Source organism: Coptis chinensis, chromosome 5, assembly GCF_015680905.1.
Source record: "Coptis chinensis isolate HL-2020 chromosome 5, ASM1568090v1, whole genome shotgun sequence".
NCBI classification, from domain to species: Eukaryota; Viridiplantae; Streptophyta; class Magnoliopsida; order Ranunculales; family Ranunculaceae; genus Coptis; species Coptis chinensis.
The window spans coordinates 19,133,151-19,140,770 of NC_141460.1; positions in this window are offsets into that span (position 1 = coordinate 19,133,151).

A 7,620-nucleotide genomic window follows, 5' to 3' on the forward strand; every position below is an offset into this window, starting at 1 on the left:
TGCAGAGTTGCTCAAAGATAAAGGAGACGATGCAGAAGCCATTCTTCTTCTTTTAAAGAATTCATAAATGAAGGAGCATCGCCTTACCGATATCAGCAGGCTTGGCTGAGCCTAGCAAGTTGTAGGCTGTCCACTAAGATACTGCCAACTGATTCCTTCGCAGTGAACTCTAAAAAACGTAGTGAGACTTGGTTTTTCACCCCCTTGAGAAGTGTCTCTACCATCATCACGACAATGGTCTTACTATTTGGGGACTGTTCCGTCTGAACATAAACCTTCAGAGGAATTCCTATAACTCTACTCACCACCTCTTTGGTGAGCTCTAGCAAGCGACCATCCTTGACAACCTTGATGCGGTCATCCTCCCCTCTAAGGATGCAGTTATAAAATGAAAGAGTAAGAGAGGGAGAATACGCCGCACCTTCCAACAAAACCAAGGGTTCTCATCCTCTTCTTCTAATCTCAGCCTTGAAGTTCACTTCAAATAGATCGGAATTGCAAATTTTGCGCCAACACGATTTTTAGAACTCGAGCCATTTAGATTAGGGATTGATAAAATTGGGGTTTTGAGTTGGAATGAGGGTTGAAAATGGAGCAGGCTGCACAAATTTGGAGTGGTGGTGTTTTGGGGTGAGGTTACGGTCGCGAGATAGGAAGGCGCGGTTGTGAGCTGGTGTGGGCGGCTAGGGTTAGGGATTTTGTAAGGAAGAAAAAGGGAAGTTGGGCGGTCGCATGGGTTAAATAGTTTGATGGCATGTGCTTCGCACGAGCCTCTTTAATGACATTGAAATTTTGGCCCAAGCCCAAATGAAATTAGGAAATTCCGATCTTGTCCTCAGTGCCTTGCCAACTTCAAGAGCCGATCCGCGCTTCATTACTCTTCCGATCTTGATTTATGAGGTACCAAAATGATCAACATTGAAAATTCAACGTAACGGTATAGGGTATACTCACATCTAATGGTGGATGAAAAATAGATGATAGAAAGAACTGTAAAGGAACTGTTAGAAAATATGTATAGATAACAGAAGGAAAATTTTAATTAATTTTTTTGGGTTTTGAATAAGTTTGATTGAAATTTTAAAAGGTGGGTCATTTTAAGTCAGATCTCCAAGACTTGGAAGTTTTTGAAAACTTGAGATCCCAACCAGATGGCTGGATTACTCTCTTAGACCGAGCGTAATATACTAGAGGATAACACGTGTAGACTTTATAAATAGAATTATTATGAGGTTGAAGACCGGGGGAAGTTGGTGTTTAATAGTTCAAGCACCAACCTTCTCTCATAGCTCGTTTCTTACGTGCGTAAGAACTTTTATCTAAACCAGGAATGTTTTTCGGTATATGTGTCCATATCTTAAGCTGCAGTTCTCTTGGAAGTGCTTGCACACGATCATTGAAACTTATCCATCTAGTCTTGCTAGGTGGAGGTTTTTTGTTTGCTATAGAAGACATTTTTGAAAAGTTTTTCAGAAAAGAGAGAGATTGAGAAAGGAAAATATATTTAAGAATGGAAAATTTTGAAAATTTTGTATAAGTTTGAGTCTTTTAACATCAGATTCTCGAGGCAAAATAGAGAGGTGGAGGCAAAAGATAGAATTAAACAGATAATAGTATCACTTTGGGTTACTCTATTTGTTTAATTCTTGTTTGGAGATGCCTCATTTTTTTTTTAGTTGGTTTTCTCAATCAATTATATCTCTAACCATATAGAGGTTTTGCCAATAAAATAAAATTATACATTAATCCGATATCATTTTTGTTACTCCAGGGAGTATAACTTTCATTTTTATATCCTCTGGTTTTGAAAACTATGGAGAGATGTTTTAAAAAACTCGTACTCAAAAGCTGTGATTTTAGATACTACTATTTGAAAACAAACCATAACAGATAATTTTAGGCAACTTTCGTGTCGGCTCTTTGGCGAACCCAATCTAGATAGACAAAGCTTCAGCTACGTGAGTTGGGGGATTTACTGCGCAAGAAATGGAATGTCTTGACCCGGGTGAATAGCTCGGTGATATAGGTGACCCTTAGGAAGCAAAGTTGATATCAAACTGCCCCTAGATTGCGTTGTTCTAGGGGTTGTTATGTGTAAAATCCATTGCTAATTTTGAAAAATCACTTACTATTGATGTATCGAGAATCTATCATTAACAGAACAAAGAAAACAAACATTTTTGTAAAAAAAAATATAAAATAAAGAAAAGAAAAATTGTATACTCGCTTAATAGGTTCACACTTACTCCAACTATGAGTAAAAAGTGTTTTACAAATAATATGCGGGATATACTGTGAACTAAGGCTCCAGCCTTAGTTCTATGTTGGAGCCTGCGTAAGTAAGTTTTATGCTCGTTATAAACTAATAATCTAAACAGTTGGGGATCAACCCATTAAAACATATAAAAAGCATACACCCTTAAATAGAATGAGATGATGCATGTGGAGAGTAAGATGCATAATAATAAAAGAAAGTTTATGTAACACCTCTATTTTTATTAATGCCCACAATTAAATACTTCACAAAATTTAATATATTATTGACTATGTCTTAAGTTGACTATTAAATTTAAGTGAATATTTATGTTTGACTTTTTGAAAAAAAAAAATAGTTTGTTTAGTTTGACAATGGTTTAATAGGAAAGTTTTTAAGTTTTAAAATAATGTGTAGAGATTTTATTAATAAGGAAACATGGAGAGAAAATTTTCGTAATTTATGGGAGAAAATATGGAAAGACTTTGATGAGAAAGAAAATGTCTATAATTTGTGGAGAGAGAAAAGTTTTTATTTGAAAAGAATGTGTAGAGAATTTCTAAATATGAAAATTTCTTGAGTTTGTTTTAGATTTAAAAGAAAGAAGAAGAAAACAAAAGAGAGAAAGAAAAACAAATGAATATTAAAAGAATAAAAAAAAAAAAAAAAAGAAGAATAAAAAATGAATAAATGAAGTATTTCTATTGCTTGGTGATATGGATTTTACATAGCGTTTATTCTTTTCTATGATTGTTATTTCGATGGCAACAACAAAAGGGTGAGTAGATATATTTTTCTCAAAATATATATATAAAATTTTTTTTTTTGTGATTTTTATCTTGTTTGCTTCATAAATGCTTCATTATCATTTTATAAAAGTTCCATATTTAATTATAAATGTTTGCTATTTGTTTTGAAATTTTAATTGTCGTTTGGAACGATGATATGTTTGTAGAATTCTGCACAAGGACTGCCTTGTGACTTGAATTCGACTAATTAAATGATGTAACTAGTTTTTCGATAGAACTAAACAATTTTAGTTCTCTGAGTCATCTTTCATTTCCAATTAGCCTTGATTGATTCCAGTTTATATTCTATTTGATGTTAATTTTACAAGAAAGTGAGTCAGAAAATTAAATAGCAAAATTTAAGCTATTGGGTCTATTCTATCACATAGTTTAGGGTACATACTAAACAAATTAGTGTTTAGGAATTTTTGTATTGAAATAGATTTTCTGTCTAATTTTCATAATGGTATATGTAGTGGTAGTATGGGGGCCCGAAGTGTCAAAGGGAGGATACGCCCGAGTCAACGAAAGGTATTGAGCCGCGGCGTACAGGATCAATGCTAAGGCACATGGTCGCAGTACGGAAACCCTACACACGGAGAGAAGGAGACCGCGAGATGGAAGGACAGGTGGAAGGCCCGGATGGAGTAAGAAACCGATATAAAGAGAAAGAGAGAGAAGAAAAGGAGGAGAAAAGGGGGAGTGAGCGGCCATCAGAGAAGAGAGAGAGGGAATAGGGCTTCAAGATCTAGGGAATAGTGACAGTAACAAGGTTTGAGTTGTAACAGTATAATTGATTCAAAACTTTGATTATATGAATTCTCTAGAATTTTTAGAATGGACAATGGTCAAACTGTCCTAACCAATTTCTCATGCATAGAACAATAAACGTAACTTATTAGTGTAGGTTTTAGTTGTACAAGAAAAAATGTAATAATTATGCAATTTGTATAGTATTAATATTTCAAATAAATGTGTATTTATTGGAGGAGTAATTATTTTATTTGTCTAAAGAGTTCTATTACATGTATTGGAATAAGAGTTGCATGCATAATTGTTTGATGAATATTGTATGTATAGAGCGTATATTGATACCAGAATAAATTAAAGATTTTTAGATGATGACAATATATGTATTAAATGTTTGTTTCATATGAGTATAATTATTTATAGATTTTATTAGCATGTGATATACATAACAAATTGGAAATGTTGTAATTGGGAAATTTATTTATTTTTAAGACGTGTTTGATGGCTAAATGCGGTTCAGATGGATTAATTAGAAATCTTTGTAATATAAATCAAAGTGTACGTATGATTTCAGTGTGACATGACATCCTTGAAATGTTATAAAAATATAATGTAGTTTGTTTAGAGCAATGGTGACATAATGTTGTATGTTCTAATTGTTGTTATGTTAAATGATATGATATGTTATGATATCTATTAAATGCGACATTTTTCAAAAATAACTGTAAACGCTCCATTATTATATTTGTGAGATGATAGATGAGGTATTATAGTCTTTGTGGATATTTCCAAAGGAATTGTGGTTTAGTACAATAATTTTATTTTGCACGTGAAGGAATAAAATGGTTATGAGATGGATGGTGATATTTCCAAACGTTGTGTTTTAGTGCAATATATTTTATTAGCACATGATAGAATGTGGAATGATTACGAGATATAATGGTAAGATATTTGAATAAATTACGTAACGAAAATCCTAGAACCTAGCTACCACAACTCATGTAATTAGCCCTTGTGTAGGGAGTATGTGATATGATTGGCCCTTGTGTAGGGTGTATAAGATATTGATTAACCCATGTGTAGGGCAATCATAGCTGAATAGTGGCTTGATTATCTCATTTGCAAAATTTAGAACGAGACGCGCGATATTTTATGCCGAATAGTAGTAGTACTCACCTAATGGCATTCGTGTGAGGGTTACCTAGTATGTGATATCATGCTTAGGGTAATTATGCATGGAGTGGTTCATTATGTGAGGGAAGGCATGTGGATGTACATGTTCAGCGTTGGGGAACGATTGTGGTAGCTAGGGAAACTAGGTAAAATATAGAGACGACGTGATTCTAGAGACAGTTGAAGAAACTTTAAACAATAATTGTGATGATATATCAAAGTGTACAATAAATCTATAATAAATGATTTATTGTGGTTATGAAATTGGTCATTGAGATGATTGGAATTATGCATACGATATGTTTGTTTTATTGTAATTTATTTTGCATTCACAATGGTTTTGCAGAAGGGTGGGTTGAATTGATTATTTACGCAGTTGTGACCAATCAGGCCTACACCAGTGTAGGTATAGAATACGTTTTAGTTTTGTTATTTTATTATTATATGTAGTTGATCTAGTACGATTTGAAGCTAAGGCGCCTCGGTGGAGGAACTAACTGCCGTATTGTTTGTGTATATATATGTATAAGTATGATTTGTATTTTATGGCTACTCATACTAGCATTATTTATAATGCTGACCCAATTTACATGTTTGCTTATCAGGTGCGTTCATAAAATGAACATAGTCGATAAGTCTTGACAGGATTACTGTTGAAGAACGTTGATTACGGCTTGTGGTTTGCATTAGCGTCTCATTACATAATATGTTTTGTATTCCCTTAAGGTGCAATAGATTTTTAGTTGAGACAATATTTTGTATTTTCAGTTGTAATTATAATTAAAGCATTGTTGAAAGGAAATTTGTAACTTAATCATATTTGTAAATTTTTGTAATGAAGAGGACTTTTGTTTATTTAAAGTTTTTTTTATTGGTTTCAAATTATTGGAATAATTAAACAGATTATGGGTTTTTGGAATTTGAGAGTGCATCACACCTCGAAAATCGAAGAGTCGGGAACAAATATTGTTTTTCTGATTTTGTCGAAATTCAGGGTGTGACAGTTTATATAACCTATCATGGAATTTATGTAATAACCCGTCATAGTTGAATTGTCCAAAAGAGTGAGAGGTTGGTAGTAGATGTCCTTCATGAGGTTCAAATGATAGGGAATAGGACATATCAGGTTTCTCAACTACTGAAATGATGGACTCTTATGTTTGTATATTGGGCAAAGTATATTTACTAGGAAGGTTTAGAAAATTATGAATGATCTCAAAGGCAATTGGCTTAAGTGTGAATTTGAGGTTTCTTTGAAATGGTTTCATGGTGCTGTCCTCCGAAATTGGTGGACTTTTTATGAATGGAGGTTGGATTTCAAGAGGTGTTAAATTTGGATGGTGATGGTTGGGTGGTGGTTCTTCACATGATCTCGAGAACTCAGAGAATTCTTCATCTAGTTTTGGCATTTCCACAAGATTGTGGTTCATATCTGTAATAGTAAAGATAACAAATTTGTTCCATCGATAAGTCTTTAACGGCCAAACTAAATTGAAATCCACTTTATACCATAGATTTTACTCCTTCTTTTCCAAACACTTTATTTTCTTTGTTCTCTCTGCCTAGATCTTCATAAAAAATTTCAATGTCATTTTCCAATTGTGGCGAGTCCACTACATGCTCTTGAGTTTCTTCTGCCAGAGTTTTCTCCTTTATGGGTGATGATGCATTAAGACATGTGAGAGAAACTGTGACTTCAGGCATATAGTCATCATCATAAGATTTGGAATTCACACGATAGTCAGGTGGATGGTGATATGATTTTAATTGGTTATTAATATCATGATGGGCTTTACCAATGGCCTTTGTTATAGTAACACCTTGTTTCTCTGGTTGGCTGGGTTCTAGATTGGTGGGACTAATATTAGTCTTAGATGTGGCATCATTTGAATTGGATTGGAGAAAACATAAGGTAGTTGCTATTTGTTGTGTTAGTATTGTTTGCTTGGCCATTTCCTAGTAGAGTTGGTCTATGATAGATTGTAGACTGGAATATAAATTTGATATGGATGGTGATGTGAATGGTAATGGGCTTTGGGTGAAACTGTACTCTGACTGACCATATGGATAGATGAATGGTGGTTGACTATTTGTGGTGGAACTCCATGAATTGTTGACATGATTAGAAAACTCTTAAATGTATAGAGTATTAGGGAAGTTTGAAAATTGAAGTTCGTAATCGTAAGGATTTCCCATAGTACACTAGAATTCGGAATATGATGGACAATGGGATAACCAGTGATAAGGACTACCGCAAAAAGAACAACGTTCTGGGTTTGCATTATAATTCCATGACGATTGTAATGCATATTGATAAGACATGAATGCTCAATCAATGATGATGCACAAACAGTAGAAATTCATTTTTTTGGCCTTTTGAAATATTTGCTTGGTCTATAATTTACATGCCCTGTTCATGGGAACAATTGGGTACGAGACTAGGATGGCTCTACTACACGCCTCAGAAGAGTAGGCAGTCACTTCACCAAGTGGTGTGCTATCAAGAATCTCACTCACGATGAATCTGGGGGAGGGGAGTGAGGAAGGTAGTTGGTCTAGGAATCTGGTCACGGATTACTCTAAATCCTCATGGCTATATTTTTTTTCTTTTCTGGAGGAACGTGACTACTTTGGGCTCTAGTTGATTGATTTTAA